General features: G+C 36.5%; 1 protein-coding gene across 1 annotated transcript in view; it reads left to right on the top strand.

The window, feature by feature from the left end:
• Positions 1–688, top strand: part of CCDC141 (coiled-coil domain containing 141) — a 228,237-nt gene extending 227,549 nt beyond the window's left edge. The window contains exon 27 of the mRNA XM_054549559.2: positions 427–688. The gene's annotated coding sequence lies outside the window, so the exon portion shown is untranslated. The remainder of the gene's footprint in view (positions 1–426) is intronic.
• Positions 689–17,240: the final 16,552 nt, after the last annotated feature.

The raw sequence follows: 17,240 nt of genomic DNA, 5'->3' as shown, positions 1-17,240 counted from the left end.
CTATTACTCTTACAAGAGTAATAGTATTTCTTATCACATTCTGGTCTGGGTTAGTAGATTAAATAAGAATGCTTCCCCACCCAAAGAACATAATTTCTGGTGAGAGAATAAGGTCTATGGAAAGCTGAAAGATTTGTATGCTATGTTCCACTTAGGGGTGGTGACTGGGGATATGTAAAACTGGAAGGGATAAACTGGCTACACAACATGGTGAGGACGCTGAGTGTCAGCTTTGGCTTTCAGCTTCCCTGTCTGTGTGAATTTCCTGTGGATTCTGGAAACATTTTTAGGGAACTCCCCGAGAAGAAGTTAGAGACCACAATAAAATGTTTCTACATGACAATTTTTGTTACCCAGTAAGAGGACTCTACTGGGTTCAGTAGTGTCAAGGTGGACCTTAAATCCATTTCCTGGTGTCTTTAAAAGGAGGCCATGGCAGACACAGAGACACAGAGGAGACACACAGGGAGGAGGCAGTACATGACACATGACAACAGAGGCAGAGATTGGAGTAATGCAGCTGCTATAAGCCAAGGTGCACCAGAGATTGCAATCGCTGGAAGCTAAAAGAAGTGAGGAAAGATTCTTCCCTAAAGCCCTCGGACAGAGAATGGTTGTTTTGGCTTAGACTTTGGACTTTTGGATTTCTAGCCTTCTGAACTATGAAAGAATAAATTTCTGTTGTTTTAAGCCACCCTGTTTGTGGTACTTTGTTATGGCAGCCCTAGGAAGCTAATACAATGACCATGTTTTAGAAGAACCAATACAAGTCTCTGGTAATAAAATTCCCAGAGACCATTGTTAGACACCAGCCAGCCTTTCAAACCGGCACTCCTGGGGTGTGCTGGAATACCTCAGCTTCCTTACTGATTTGAAGGGATCACCCTAGTACATTTCAGTCGATCAGTAACTTTTCATCTTCTATGTGAACATCACCCCCTAAGTGCACTATGGTAAAAAGAGTTCTAGAGGAAGCTGAAATTATTCACAACAGGGGTCGAGGGAGGGGAAAGGAAAGTTGTGTTTAGACATATAACCAAAGTAAGAATATATACAATATAAGGAAGGAGAATAGAGAAGTTCAAAAAATGGGATTACTAACAGTCAAAAATTAGGAAATACATGACCTGAACAGCACTATCAATCTACTTCATCTAATTGACACATAGAATATTCCATCCAACAACAGCAAAATACACATTTTTCTCATGCTCACGTGGAGCATTTTCCAAGATAGACCACATTCTTGGCCACACATCATCCATTAAAAATTTAAAAGAATAATAATTATACAAAAGCAGGTTTTCAGACCGCAATGGAACGAAACAAGAAATTAATAACAAAGCTCAAAAATCCAGAAATATTTGTAGATTAAACAGCACACTTCTAAATAACAAGTAGATTAAAAAAATCTCAATAAGGATTTTTAGATACTTTGAAAAATATGAAATTACAAATGTAACTTATCAAAATCTGTGGGATGTAGAAAAATAGTGTGTATAGGAAAATTTATAGCATTAAATGCATATGTTAGAAAGAAAAAAATCTAAAATCATCCTAAGCTGTAACCTTAGGAAACTAGAGAAAGAAAAGTGATTTAGGCCTATAGCAAGCAGAATAAAAGAAAACTTAAAAATGAGAGTGTAAATCAATGACATTGAAAACAGGAAAATAATAGAGAAAATCAATGAGACCAAAAGCTTGTTCTCTGAGCAGATCAATAAAATTGATATACCTGTAGCCAGGATAACCAAGAAAAGAGAGAAGACACAGATTACTAATATTAGAAATGAAAGAAACTCTAAGCTCACAAATTTGATAACTGAAATGAAATAGATCAATTCCTTGAAAGACAAACTACCAAAACTCACACAGGCAGAAACAGAAAACCTGAAAAGCCTTTATCTGTTAGAGATATTGAACCAATAATTAACAACTTTCCAAAAAAGAAAACACAAGGCCCAGATGATTTCACTGATAAATTTACCAGACATTTAAAGGGAAAAAAATAGCCATTCTCTACAATCTCTTCCAGAAAATAGAAGCAGAGAGAACTCTTTTTAAACTTATTCTCTTGGGTCAGAATTACGCTAATACTAAAACCAGGTAAAGGTATTACAAGAAATGAAAACTAAAAACCAATATCTCTCATGAATATAATTACAAAAATCCTCAACACAACACTAATAAGTTAAATCTAACAATGGATAAAAAGAATCCCACACAAAATGTGGGATTTGTTCTAGGTATATATGGCTCTTTCAAAATTCAAAAATCAATCAGTGAATCCACCACATCCACAGGCAAAAGAAGAAAAATAATATAATTATATCAATTGATACAGAAATAACATTTGACAAAAATCCAATGTGTGTTCATGATAATTTTTAAAAACTGTCAGAAAACTAGTAACAGAGGAAACTTCCTCAGCTTGATAAAGAACATCTATGAAAACCTGTAACTAACATCATACTTAAGGGCATCCTCTCTTACCACTCTTATTCAGTGTTGACTGGAAACACTAACTAGTGAATATGACAAGAAAACATAAAAGTTTCTAAGATTTTAAAAGAAATAAAACTAATTTGATTTACAGATATCGTGACTTTCTACCTAGAAAATCCCAAAGAATCTACAAAAAACTCTTGGAACTAATCAGAGTACAGCAAAATCACCAAAGCAGAAGATCTGCAACAACTGCACTCAAGAAAAAGTTGGGAGCTGTCAGTGCAGTGATCAGGCATCTCCAGAGACCATGGCAAAGGCAGGCTGTAAGAAATTGCCCCTTTTCCATAAGTTCGTTGCAGACATTATGGAAACCTGAAATCTAGTTGCGACATGTCACACTTGCTTTTTCTTGCAACTTCCTCTGATATTTTGGTGGGGGGTGGGGGGTGGGGGGCAGATTTGAGAGGTAAATTACTTGAAGAAGATGAAGCTCAACAGAATGAGAGAATACTTGATGTGAAACATAAATCAAATTTGATCATTAACTGCCATTGTTATTATCAACAGATCAAGAGAGAAAAAATAGAAAGAAATTGTAATTACAGGATTGCTAAGCTGGGCTTTCTCCAATAATAACATGATCAAAATAAAATAAAAGAAGTCCTTTTGGCCTCTGACATCACATCCTGGAGTGGATGATTTACCAGTTGGTCATCTGCTGTACTGCAAGAATGAATGTAGCTACTGTGGGTATGTACTTTTCTATCAGCAAGGATGGGCCCTGGCTGCTAGTATTATTTCTAAGATTTCTTCTTAGAAACCTAAGCTAAAATATGCCAACCACTGTATTATACCTTAAAAAGTAGTATTTCATAAAGTCATATTTTAGTTTGTTAATTAATTAAATGATAGAATACAAATGGCTATTTTGGCACTTTTAGTTAACTGGAAACTTTTCAATGAAACTAATTGTTTTGTATTGTCTAAATGTTAAGTATAATTATTTTCTTCATTTCCATTAAACATTTTCTTGAGGGTAATTTTTGATCTTATATGTCAATATTCTAAATTATTATGGCATTGTGCTTTATTACTTGAAAGAAAACTAACTGATGTACCACAAAAGCCAAGTATTAAACTTGTATTTTATCAAAGGCCTTGTAAATATAGTAGTATAAACAGTAGAGCACTGTAAAGGCCCATCCAGGACTTATAAATGGATATACAAAGTACCTATTATAGGTTTTGTTCAAACCTATGTCAATACATCGTATAATTGCACAAATACTGATTTACTTTGAGAACCCAAAATGGATTATGAACACCATGAAAGATGGCCCAGGTTTAACAGGATGTTCCTGGACAAGTCAGGAGCACAGTCTAAGGTACAGGGGCTGGTCCTCAGTTGCAGCTGACTTTTTTTTTTTTTTTGACGAAGTCTCACTCTTGTCGCCCAGGCTAGAGTGCAGTGGCGTAATCTTGGCTCACTGCAACCTCTGCCTCCCAGGTTCAAGTGATTCTCCTGCCTCAGCCTCCTGAGTAGCTGGCATTACAGGTGCACACCACCACGCCGGCTAATTTTTGTGCTTTTAATAGAGATGGTGTTTCTCCATGTTGGCCAGGCTGGTCCCAAACTCTTGACCTCAGGTGATCCGCCTGCCTCAGCCTCCCAAAATGCTGGTGTGAGCCACTGTGCCTGGCCACAGCTGACTTTTTCTTGGCACATGAGTCTCATTCCTCTGTGCTCTGACTCTAATCCATTGTAGGCAAAAGTTAAATCAGTTAGAGGAATGATACCATCTCGTAGAGAACCTCAGAATTAGAAAAGCCTATACCATTTCTTTAAATATAAGAAATTATTGGTTAGCTTAATCAAAATTATATAGCAGAGTGTGTTACATGCCATAAGGATCATTGTGAATGAATAAAAACTATTTCAAGAGATTTGAATCTTTGCTATACGTGTGTGTGTGTGTGTGTGTGTGTGTGTTTCTCTGTATGAGTTCTTGTATGAATTCAGTAATACATAAAGTGCCGAGGTGATATATGATGTGATCAGGTTAGAAAAACACCTCATGCTTAATGGCGCCAGTGCCATTAGCAACTTATGGCCTAGATTTGATGAAGAAATAAGCTTCTCTCATTTTAACAGTGGTATCATACAGAGAGTTATTTATATGCATGCTCTGGATAAAAGGCTCAGCACAATTCCAGTTTTAAAATAGATAATTAAAAATCTGTATATTTCAAACAAAATTTCCAGATAGCTGTTGGAAGGGGGGAAAACATCGTTAAGATATGTGTACACATATAGCAACCTCAAATATAAATTCATTTAAATTCTTCATTGATAGCAAACCAAAAAGAATTATTTCTAAATAGAACTTAGATGTTACTTTAATTTTAATGTAATAACAACATCATAACATCATAAATCTTAGTTGAGAAGCAGCTGTTGGTTTTTCAATCCATTAGTTATGGTATTTCAAGCTTCCATAAAAGTACTGAATCTAGATCTTTAAAGATGAATTTTTCTAGCTCATATCTTAAGGTTACTAAAGCATACATGATTACTGCAGGAACAAATGTTTAGTGTGTTTATTTCTTTTTTATTGCTAATGGTTTATATGCTAATAATAAAATGTATATTATGTCTACTAAATACCTGGAAACAACAGAATTTGCTTGCCTGTTTCTTAGCTTTACTGGGAATTCCTTAAAGCATAATTTGACATTAAGTTCCTCTAAAGGTAATAAATTTAATCTGATTATCTCATTCAAACTTTTGCAGATAGGGGATGCTTATTCTTATATAAATATTGACTCAAAATGCTCTTAATAAATGCAATTTCTCCAACTCAAGAGAAAAAATAATCCTGGTGATTAATATTTAACCACCATTAACATACACCGATTAAACATCCCATTGCAGAGTAGTGGTTTGTTTTATGGAAGGATAGTAATCAAAGCAAGTTAAGACAATTTTCTACAGTCGAATGTACTGGCTTTTCATTGTGCTATATTCCTTTTCATATGTGGACACATGGAGAAATATTTCTTTTTCCACCAATCTGAAACTTTGCAGGTTGGCTCAAACAGATTCCATATACAGTGCAAAGATTACATGGTTATTTTAATAACATTAACAGACATATATGAAATCAGAGTATAATTGATATTTAAATTATATGACATTGGCTGTGCATGTTACTGAAAATAAATTACAGCCAATCTTCACTTTTGTTTTAAATTTCTAATGATGGATATGCCTTTATGTGTCTAATATAAACATTTCCATTTAGAGATAACATAGATGAGATAAACGGCCCTCCATTGATGTTGCCCTGAGAAACCTAGGCCATCTGAATCCTTTTTAATTGGGTAAATGTAGGCTTTTTGTTGAGGTTATCATGTACCTTTATGCAAGTAAATTGAAATCCTAAATATTGCTCATTAAAATAGTGGAACAATAATTTTATAAAATGTCATGCTTTTGAGCCCATTCTCAATCTTGTATTCATAGAGAAGGGAGCACTTGTTTTAAAGAATTGGAGTATTCTGTATTACTCCTCTTAAAATGTTACTATTTGGAGGAGCTAAAGACCAAAATTCTTTTTTTTTTCTCAGGAGGGATTTTTTTTTTTTTTACATTATTATACTTTAAGTTCTAGGGTACATGTGCACAACGTGCAGGTTTATTACATGTGTATACATGTGCCATGTTGGTGTGCTGCACCCATTAACTCGTCATTTACATTAGGTATATCTCCTAATGCTATCCCTCCCCGCTCCCCCCACCCCACAACAGGCCCCGGTGTGTGATGTTCCCCTTCCTGTGTCCAAGTGTTCTCATTGTTCAATTCCCACCTATGAGTGAGAACATGCAGTGTCTGGTTTTTTGTCCTTGCAATAGTTTGCTGAGAATGATGGTTTCCAGTTTCATCCATGTCCCTACAAAGGACATGAACTCATCCTTTTTTATGGCTGCATAGTATTCCGTGGTGTATATGTGCCACATTTTCTTAATCCAGTCTATCATTGATGGACATTTGGGTTGATTCCAAGTCTTTGCTATTGTGAATAGTGCCACAATAAACATACGTGTGCATGTATCTTTATAGCAGCATGATTTATAATCCTTTGAGTATATACCCAGTAGTGGGATGGCTGGGTCAAATGGTATTCCTAGTTTTAGATCCTTGAGGAATCGCCATACTGTCTTCCACAAAGGTTAAACTACTTTACAGTCCCACCAACAGTGTAAAAGTGTTCCTATTTCTCCACATCCTCTCCAGCACCTGTTGTTTCCTAACTTTTTAATGATTGCCATTCTAACTGGTGTGAGATGGTATCTCATTGTGGTTTTGATTTGCATTTCTCTGATGGCCAGTGATCATGAGCATTTTTTCATGTGTAAAAACCTAAATTCTAATCCTAGCTTTGCTACAGAAGAATTCTGAGGATTTAGGCAACTAAAATCTTTGACCCTCATGTTCCTTGCCTGTGAATTATGGTGCAAAATAGACCATTTCTAAATGTGCGTCTAGCTCTCACTGATCTCTAAGGGGTATTAAACACACAGTGTTTCTTGATTTTTCTCATTGGAACAGGCAGGTGATATTGCCCAGCACTTGTTGTTTGGGGCCAAATGATCAAGAGAACAGTCAAGGTTTAGAGCAAAATTTAAAGGAAATTTCCTGGGAAGCAGAAGACAAATAAGGTAGTAATTTTGTTTGCTCAGAATAGTGTACTTTTTGGCAGTCATAAAAAATTCTATTTATTCAATAAAGAAAAAATATAAATATATATATGATTGTAGGACTTCAAATATGGTTCACTAAAAACTTGGTGTACCCAAACACAATCAGGCTCTTATTCACCCCCAAAAGTCCCAGCCTTAAAGCCCTTTCATGCAGTTGTGGCTTTGTTGAGTGATGAAATAACTGGGAATATAGCACGTACTAGTTGATGAAAAATTTATTTCTATAATCTTGTCATTCTCTAGAGAAATGAAAACCTAGTTTAACATTTGTTTTGTGTCCAGTGAGTATTATAAAAATGCATAGTGGTATAATAGAACATAGAAAATAAAAAGTCACTTTGACATCTTTAACAGGTGGAACCTTGAGGAACTTCATAGATAGATACCCTTATAAGACTGTAGCACTCTAAACAGGGCTATCAAAATGTCCACCCACATGATACCTGCTTTAATGAAGAGCTCAGTACCAGTTTCAGGCAATTTAAAAATCTTAGCCTTCATTATATTGAAATTAAGTCAAATTATTTTTCTATTATGATCCCTTTTGAAATAAGCTTTAACACATTTCTAATGCTTTCTTCAGAACAGCTCATATAAATTAATAATTTTTTAAAAAAATTCTTTCATTTCAATTTAATCTATTAATACTTTCGATCTCATTCTCAGGGAAAAATTACTTTATTACACGTAAAGTAATTGCAAATAGAATATAGTTCACAATTTTCTTCCAAATTAAGCTTGAGCCTCGATAAAAATATTTTTAAATGCCCAACAATATTCAGTTATTATTTGCCATGTTTCTGTTTTCATAGGAAGAGAGAATATGTTTAATAAAAATACATATCTAAAAGGATAATCTGATTTGTAAAATTATAAATTCTAGTTTTCAGTCAAAACCACCCTGAATGTGAACTTATCAGAATCTTGTCTGAGTAACTACAACCCTTCCCCCAACCTTAAAAAACACACCACAGCCCCACTCTCCACCAGTGTGGCCAAACCAAGGGAAATGAGAAGCAGGAACATAGCTACACAGGTCAGAGCCAAATACGAAGAGTAAAAATAGTACCTTGAGCTTTCAGAACCACAGATTTTCAAAGTGAGCCAGAGGGCAGAGCAGCAGCTACATTTTCAAACAGAAGTAACTACATCTTTCTAATCAACTGCCGTGATATGGAACATAAACTGCAGGAAATGATAGCTTAATGTCCTTTTATGTATCAGATAAGCAGGAGGAAGTATCAGTGGTGTGCTTTACTTAGTGAGTGAAGCTTAATAAATATATTCAATAAATATCTTCTACTTATGTCCTTTAATGCAGTAGAATGCTTTTCAAAAGCCATTCAACTTGTGTGTACACTGAACAGAAAATGTTCTATATAAAAACCTGTATTTTGCTTGGGTTTTGAGATGAATGTTTCATGAGATATCTGTATATGTATTAAAATTATTTAAACATGAGGAAAATGTGGTATTTGTGGTGTATTTCTCTAAAGTAGGATTTTTCAACCTTGATTCAAGGTTGACATTTAGGACTAGATAATTCTGTGTTTTTGGGGGGTTGTCCTATACACTGTAGGATGTTTAGCAGCATTTATGGCTTCTACCCACTAGATGTCATTAGCACGTCCACCCTCAGATGTAACAACCATGGTGTCTCCAAATATTGCCAAATATCCCCTGGCAGAAAGTCATCCCTGGTTGAGAACCACTATTTAAGGAAACAAGATAGCATAATCTTGGTCAAGATTACACATTGGTGTTTTGTCAGTACAATTTAGAAAATAAAATCCAGCAAATAATGTGGTCTTCACAAAGCAATTTTACTGTTTCTTAATTATTGGAACTTTTTCTTATTTTTGTTCTTCTTAAATGGATTAGTTATCCTGGGTAGATTACTAAATAGTTTTAAGTAGTTGAATAAATTTGTTATGAGAGCTAAAATTTCTGACATACCAGCAAAATGATAATGATGATGTTCAATTAAATATATCAAACAAAAGCCTGCAAAATTCAACAGACTGAAGTCTATATTCTGGAATTTGACAGCAAAAAAAGTGTGTAGGTTATCATTTTTTGGCAGAGAGGCCCCTAAGTACACTTGCAATCGATGGCTACATGCGTAGTTCCAAATGTCATCTTTATTACTTCTGTTTAAATCTGTCTCTAGAACAGTCTCCAAGAATGTAGCTTTTTTACTTTGGAAACTCTTACTCAGACAGATCCCCAGTAAAGCATGGTAATTTAGTAGCTTAGGAACAAGTTCCTCCTTCTGTCTGCCCTTCTTTCTCCCTTATATGTGAGGAAAGTGGAATTTCACAGGATGACTCTATTCAAGAGTCTTGATAAAAGTCACCTTTACAAATGCTTTTACACTGTTTTGGGGAATGTAAATTAGTTCAACCATTGTGGAAGACAGTGTGGTGACTCCTCAAAGATCTAGAACCAGAAATAGCATTTGACCCAGCAATCCCATTACTGGGTATATACCCAAAAGAATATAAACCATTCTGTTATAAAGATACATGCCCACGTATGTTCATTGCAGCACTATTCACAATAGCAAAAACATGAAATCAACCCAAACACCCATCAATGATAGACTGGATAAAGAAAATGTGGTACATATACACCATGGAATACTATGCAGCCATAAAAAGGAATGGGATCATGTCCTTTTCAGGGACATGGATGGAACTAGAAGCCATTATCTTCAGGAAACTAACACAGGAACAGAAAACCAAACACCACATGTTCTCACTTATAAGTGGTAGTTAAACAATGAGAACAGATGGACACAGGGAGGGGAGCAACACACCCTGGGGCCTGCTGAGTGTCGGGGGAGGGAGAACATCAGGATGAATAGCTAATGCATGTTGGGAATAATACTTAGGTGATGGGTTGATAGGTGCAGCAAACCACCATGGCACATGTTTACCTATGTAACAAACCTGCACATCTTGCACATGTATCCTGGAACTTAAAATTTTAAAAAGTCACCTTTATGGGTTTTGTTTTTGTTTTTACTTTTGCTTTTGGTTTTTCAGTCAGGGGAATTATTGATCATTGCTAGACATTAGGAGGTGGTAAGAATGCAGTAAAAAGAAATTTGACATTGTTTAGAAAGACTTCTGAAAATGAACACATTGAAAATATTGCATATGTGGGCCAGATGCGGTGGCTCACGCCTGTAATCCCAGTACTTTGGGAGACTGAGGGGGGTGGATCACCTGAGGTCAGGAGTTTGGGACCAGCCTGGCCAACATAGTGAAATCTCGTCTCTACTAAAAATACAAAAATTAGCCAGGCATGGTGGCGGGTGCCTGTAATCCCAGCTACTCAGGAGGCTGAGGCAGGAGAATCACTTGAACTTGAGAGGAACAGGTTGCAGTGAGTGGAGATTGTGCCACTGCACTCCAGCCTAGGCAACAGAATGAGACTCCATTGAAAGAAAGGAGGGAGGGAGGAAGGAAGGAAGGGAGGGAGGGAAGGAGGGAGAGAGAAATAGAGACAAAAGAGTGATAAAGAAAAGAAAGAAAGAAAAAGAGAAAGAAAGAAAATATTGCACATGTGTATCTTATATTAGCAACTTCAAATTTCCTTTCCCTTTTAGTATGAAGCAAAATTCTAACATTCCTAGAAAGTGTTAGACCTGTCAACCTCCAGGAAGGATGAGATCTGCTTCCACACTGCACAGTGTCCAGAAGATCAGGACCATGTGTCACTTGGTTCAGAGATGACTTCTAAGTGGTACCTGGAGATACTGAAGTAGGTCATGTGGTTTTGTCTTTATTTTCAGAAGAATATATTGTGTTTCATAACTCTTTGTTTTTCTATATTATCCACAGAAAAAGATCATGAATCTTTCTGATTCTAGGAAGTACTTCTGTCCTAAACTAACAGTAGTTTCAGCTAAATTCTTATATTTGAGGCCATGTTCTCAGGTATACAACACATAAATGAATGAAATACTTATTCACAAGACAGTATGCACCCTTTTCTCTTAAAGAAACAAACATGTGGCACATTTCAGACAGAAGCTAAACACAAACAAAAGTTTTTGCCCAAAAATACAACAGAGGAAACAAAAGTACTAGAAGTATGAAAAAAGTACTGGCAAGAACCAGTTGTCCACTTAGGTAAAGGGGCAGGAACTAAAACTCTTTTGTGGAGGTTATCCTGTTTCTAAGTATAAATGTTCATATGTGGAAATATCCATAACCCATGTGAATATTACATATTTTATTGTCATTTCTACTTTTAGAGCTATTACTGTAAAATTATAATTACATTAGACATCTAATGTGCAGATGTAACCTTAATGAATAACCCAAAGTTCTCATTCCTTATTTATCTTAGGTGCCGATTTTAATCTCATCCTAGAAAGCTAGAATATGAAAACCAATTATTTACTCAGGGAATGAGCCTGGTCTACCACCCAGGAGCCACATTTAAAGTTATTGTTTTATTTCCCTCATTCTCTTCTTATTGTGGAATACATCCTAATTATCCCAAAATACTTATTTTATTATGGTAAAAAATGGGTCAGAATACATACCTATTAGAATGGCTAAAATCCAAAGCACTGACAAAGCCAAATGCTAGTGAGGATGTGAAGCACCAGGAACTCTCACTCACTGCTGGTAAGAACGCAAAACGGCACAGCCACTTTGGAAGACAGTTTGGCAGTTTCTTACATAACTGAACGTACTCTTGTCGTACAATCCAGCAATTAGTTTCCTTGCTATTTACCCAAAATGAGCTGAAAACTTATGTCCACACAAAACCTGCATGCAGATGTTTGTAGCAGCTTTATTCATAGTGGCAAAAACTTGGAAGCAAACGATGTCCTTTAATAGGTGAATGGATAAACAAACTGAGATCCATACATACAGTGGAATCTTAGGCAATATAAAATAACTACTAAGGCATGGAAAGACACCAAGGAATCTAAAATGCATATTGCTAAGTGAAAGAAGTTAATCTGAAAAGGCTACATACTGTATGACTCCAACTATATAGTATTCTGGAAAAGAAAACAGTACGGAGACAATAAGAAACCAGTGTATGCCAGGCTTTAGGGAGAGAAGGAAGAGGAAGATGAACAAGTGGAGCACAGAGGATGTTTAGCGCATTGAAACTACTATGTATGATACTGCAATGGTAGATACATGTCATTAAACATCAATCGAAACCCACAGAATGTACAAAACAACAGTGAACCCTAATGTATATTATGAACTTCAGTAATAATGCATCAATATTGGCTCATCATTTATTACAAAGGCCAGCTTCTGGATGCCAGGACCTACTTTTATCTTTTTCAAAGCTTATTGTTTTTTAAACTTACATATGCTCTTATAACAGTTGTTACTCAACTAACTTCTAATGAATGTAATCTCTGATGGGTTAATAATACAGTTGCCTCTCCCTACTCACATGTTCTGCATCCATGAATTCAACCAAATGCATATCAAAAATATTGAAAAAAAGAAAAACCCCAAAATAAAAAAATACAAATAAAAAATACAACATAACTACTTACCTAGCACTTACATTGTATTAGGTATTATAAGGAATCTAGAGATGATTTAAAGCATATATGAAGATGTGCATAGGTTAAATGCAAATACTATGCTATTTTATATAAGCGACTTGAGTATCCACATATTTTGGTATCTGCTGGGGGTTAGGGGGTCCTGGAGCCAATCCCCCAAGGATACTGAAGGACGACTATACTGCAAGCATCCCCAAATCACAATCTATCAACAGAGTTGGGGGGAGACAAAGATTCACATTACAGGTGATAACTGTTCCTTCATTTTGACAAAGAATTTGCCAAAGGTGAAACTGTTGCTAAAGCTTCCTCATTTTAAATGGAAGAGTACACATTAACACTTAGATCCAAAGTGAAGGCCTAGAGATGAGCAGTTTTTTGCTGCTGAGATGTGGTAATAAGCAATTAGGAAGTCCTGTCCTCTCCAGCCTGCTCCACTCTCATTTCCTTAAAATATGATTCAGGGATTCTGAGAAAGTCGGTCACCAAAAGCTCAGATTGTCATCATATTTATCTGATAAAGTTGCTCATGTTCTTAAGATACATGTTACGGAGCACATCATTAGTTTGCTAGCGCTGACATAACAATATACTACAGACTGGGCAACTTAAACTTACTGAAATTTGTTTTCTCACAGTCCTGAAGACTTGAAGTTCGAAGATCAAAGTGCCAACAGAGCTCATTTCTTCTGAGGCTTCTCTCCTTCACTTCCATCTTCCTCCTGTCTCCACATGGCCTTTCCTCTGTTCCTGTTTTGTCTTAATCTCTTGTTCTTTTTTTTTTTTCTTTATTTTTGGAGATAGATTCTCACTCTGTCACCCGGGCTGGAGTGCAGTGTTGTGATCATGGCTCACTGCAGCCTCAATCTCCCAGGTTCAAGTGATCCTCCCACCTCAGCCTCCTGAGTAGCTGGGCCTACAGGTGAATGCCACCATGCCCAGGACTTTTTGTTTTTGTTTTTCTTTTTTAAGACAGACAAGATCTTGCTATGTTGCCCAGCCTGGTGTTGAACTCCTGGGCTCCAGCGATCTGCCCACCTCCATCTCTCAAAGTGTTGGGATTACAGGCATGAGCCACTGTTCCTGGTCCTATCTCTTGTTCTTATAAGGACACCAGTCATATTGGGTTAGGGCCCACCCTAATTAGCTCATTTTAACTTAATCATCTCTTTAAAGACCTAATCTCAAAACACAGTCACAGTGTGAGGCACTAGGAGTTACAATTTCAACATATGAGTTTTGGAGGGTTCACATTTTAGCCCATACCAAGCAGCTACTATGTGTCAATCATTTTTCTAGTCAGTGCTGCAAAAAGGCAATGGGCTGGGCAAAATCAAAACAAGACCAAAAAGTCAGGAGTGGAGGATAATAGATTCAGTCAGTATCTTGGGTGATGTAGGGCTCCCAAGACTTGCTGAAGATTTAAATCAGACAAATTATGTGAAATTTTTATCATGGAGTGCTTATTGGGATTTGAGGTGGACTTAGATTGGAGGAAGAAACGAACAGTTAAGAGGCTAAATCCAATAGAATAAGTGAGAAATAAGGACCTGGAAATGGCAGTAGCAATAAACAAGATTACAAAGATTCAAGCTATTTTTAGGTGGTAGAATTAAAAGAATTTATTGACATCTCAGAGGCAGGTAATAAGGAGAAGGAAGCATTAAGAAAAACTCCCAGAGTTCTCACTCAGGTGATTGAATAGATTGTGACGTTATTAACTCAAATGGAAAAATCCAGGAGAAGGACAGATTTATAAGGAGTCTAATCTGGGTGTTTTAAGTCTGAGATTCTCCTGGAGATACCCAGTAAGAGTGAAATGTGAGTCTGGAGCACACGAGTGATGAATGGGGCAGAGATAATTGTCTTGAAGTGAACAGAATATAGCTGAAGCGTTGAAAGGAGATGAGCTAACCCCAGGAAAACACAAGAGTAAGAAGAGGTAGAACCTGATCAAGACCAGCAGGAGGAGAACTGCTCATGAGTAAGTCAGAACTGTATGTGTCCAGAGAGGCTGGTGCCATGGAATTCAAGTTTGGAGAGAGCTTCTAGAAAGATGAAGTACAAAAGTTAGTAGGTGAACTGGTGAAAGTGATGGGATGCAGAAAAAATTTAATCTTGGGTGATTCTTCCTGGCTATGTTTTATCAAAAAGCCAAGGCCAAAGGAAGACATAGCCTGAGAAATAGTTCAAGTTTAGTGCTATGAACTCGTTGACTTTTCAATCACTCACACAAATAGTTTTCCTTTAAGTGAATTTATTTGAAGAGTTTCCTAACACATCGCTTACTATTATGCATTATGAAAATACAATTTTTAAGTATCCACTGGATTAATAAGTGACAACCAAAAATGTTGCAAAAAAGTTTAAAAAAAAAACTCTGTCTGTTGGATTTGGAAATAAGAAAGGCAGTGGAAAACACAATGTGAGTAGTGCAAGAACAATAAGAAAAGAAGCTGAAAGAGGGTTCAGAAAGAATAGGTGTCTTAGTCTATTCAGGCTGCTCTAGCAACTTACCTTACCCTAGGTAATTTATAAACATAGAAATTTATTGCTTACAGTTCTGGAGGCTGGGAAGTTCAAGATCAAGCCACCAACAGATTGTGTATCTAACAAGGGCACTTTTCTCATAGAAAAGGTCTTCTTGCTATGACCTCACATAGCAGAAGAGAAAAAGGAGCTCTTTCAAGCCTCTTTCATAAGGGTACAAATCCCATTCATGAGGGCAAAACCCTCATAACCTAATCACTTGCCAAAGGCCCCATCTCTTAAAACCATCACCTTTGGGGTTAGATTTCAACATGAATTTTGGAAGGAAACAAACATTTAGACCATAGCAATAAGAAATAAAGAAATTAATACAGCAATAAGCTCAGTTATAATTAAATGGGAAAACAATGTATCAAGTAGAGTGGCTGGTAAGGGGAAGAAGCTTCTAGATAGGGGAAGTTAAACATATATGGAATAGTGTGTGTCTTGGAAGAAACAAGAGTAGAAGGATCCTGAATATTGGTCTAGCCTTGAAAAGGAATAGACCCATTTTCCCCTGACACTGGAGGAAGACAGATAAGCATACGTATATGGTTATAGAGTAAATGTTTAAGCCCTGCTCATGATAATACTGATGAAAAGAGATGTATCTTTAACTTCTCTGTTGATGTTAGAAGAGAAGCAACTCCACAGAAGGAAGACCTGAAGAGGGCAAGACCCAAAGTATGGTCACAGTGGTAAAGTGCTGAAGTGGGAAAGAAGAAATGAATGCCATTTCAGACCTGCCAGGCAGGAACTGTGTGGCTAAAGGTGTAGAAAGGGCTATTCAAATAACAACAATAACCAGCAACAGCTTCCACATTGAGCATTTGTTATAAAATGTGCTATGAAAAAAAATACTAGTATCTAAAACTATTTGTAAAAATAAAAATCAAATAAGAACTTACAAAATCTAGTTATTGAAAACCAAAACAACAGTAAAGGAGAATATTCACTATGAAGAAGTAAGTATTCCCATTTTATGAGGAAGAAATGAAGCCTCAATGATTAATCCACGGTCATTTTGCTAATAACTGGTGCATCTGGGATTTGATCCAAAGTCGGTCTGATTTAGAAACTGTGCTATCCATCATTTTCCTCTTGTGTGGTTACACATGGATGTGGGAGTCCCTCAGGGTGTTGGCAAGGCTTACACTAGGGGTGCTGATGCTGATATCTTCAGGAAATGCTGAGAAGGCCTTTGAAGAAAACACCCTGAAAGCCTGGAGAAGATAGGTAGAAAGTGGTAGCTAAAGAATCTTTAGCTTCAAAGGAAGAATAGACCTTGTTTAGAAATAAAAAAGTAAACTTCTGGAGGTGATAATGGAAGCTGGAGAAAAATCAGCACTTGGCTGTGTGGGCACTGAGTAGTTTCCACTGGGTGAGGCTGCCAAGGGGAGACCTGCATTTCAGCTAAGGCAAGGAGAGGGCAGTGGCACTCTGTGAAACAACTGGAACAGAGGTTTCACAGGGCTTGGGAAATTAAAGTCAAGTTCAGGAGAGGAAGACACAGCACCAATAGCAAAGAAACATTTTTCCAGAAGTCTCCTTTTTCCTGGCCCCCAACTATTTTATTTATGTTAGTGATCATTGCACCTGGTTTTTGTCTGTGTTTGAATTTCATTTGCTCTTTATAAAAGAAATACATTTTCATTGCACCCAAATAACATAACTAACACTTCAGTGTACTAGCCTTCTTTCCAGTTATTTTATCCCCCTGTATATTGTATATGATTTCCCCTTCTTAGATCGCTCCAGCTTTTTATCACTTTTATCCACAAAATAAAATTTTTCAGGGGGAGATGCATTTCATGGAAAAAGTTTCTGTTTGTTATTTATGTTTTTACTAACTAGAATTTATAAGTTTTGCCTTATATTTTTAATTCCACACTAGTTTTGGATACATTATTGAAATAGAGGCTTTTTTTTAAGAGAGAGTAATAC

This window comes from Pongo abelii, chromosome 11, assembly GCF_028885655.2.
Source record: "Pongo abelii isolate AG06213 chromosome 11, NHGRI_mPonAbe1-v2.0_pri, whole genome shotgun sequence".
Lineage (NCBI taxonomy): Eukaryota > Metazoa > Chordata > Mammalia > Primates > Hominidae > Pongo > Pongo abelii.
Note: the sequence above shows the minus strand (reverse complement) of the source record. Positions and strands in the feature narration are given on the sequence as shown.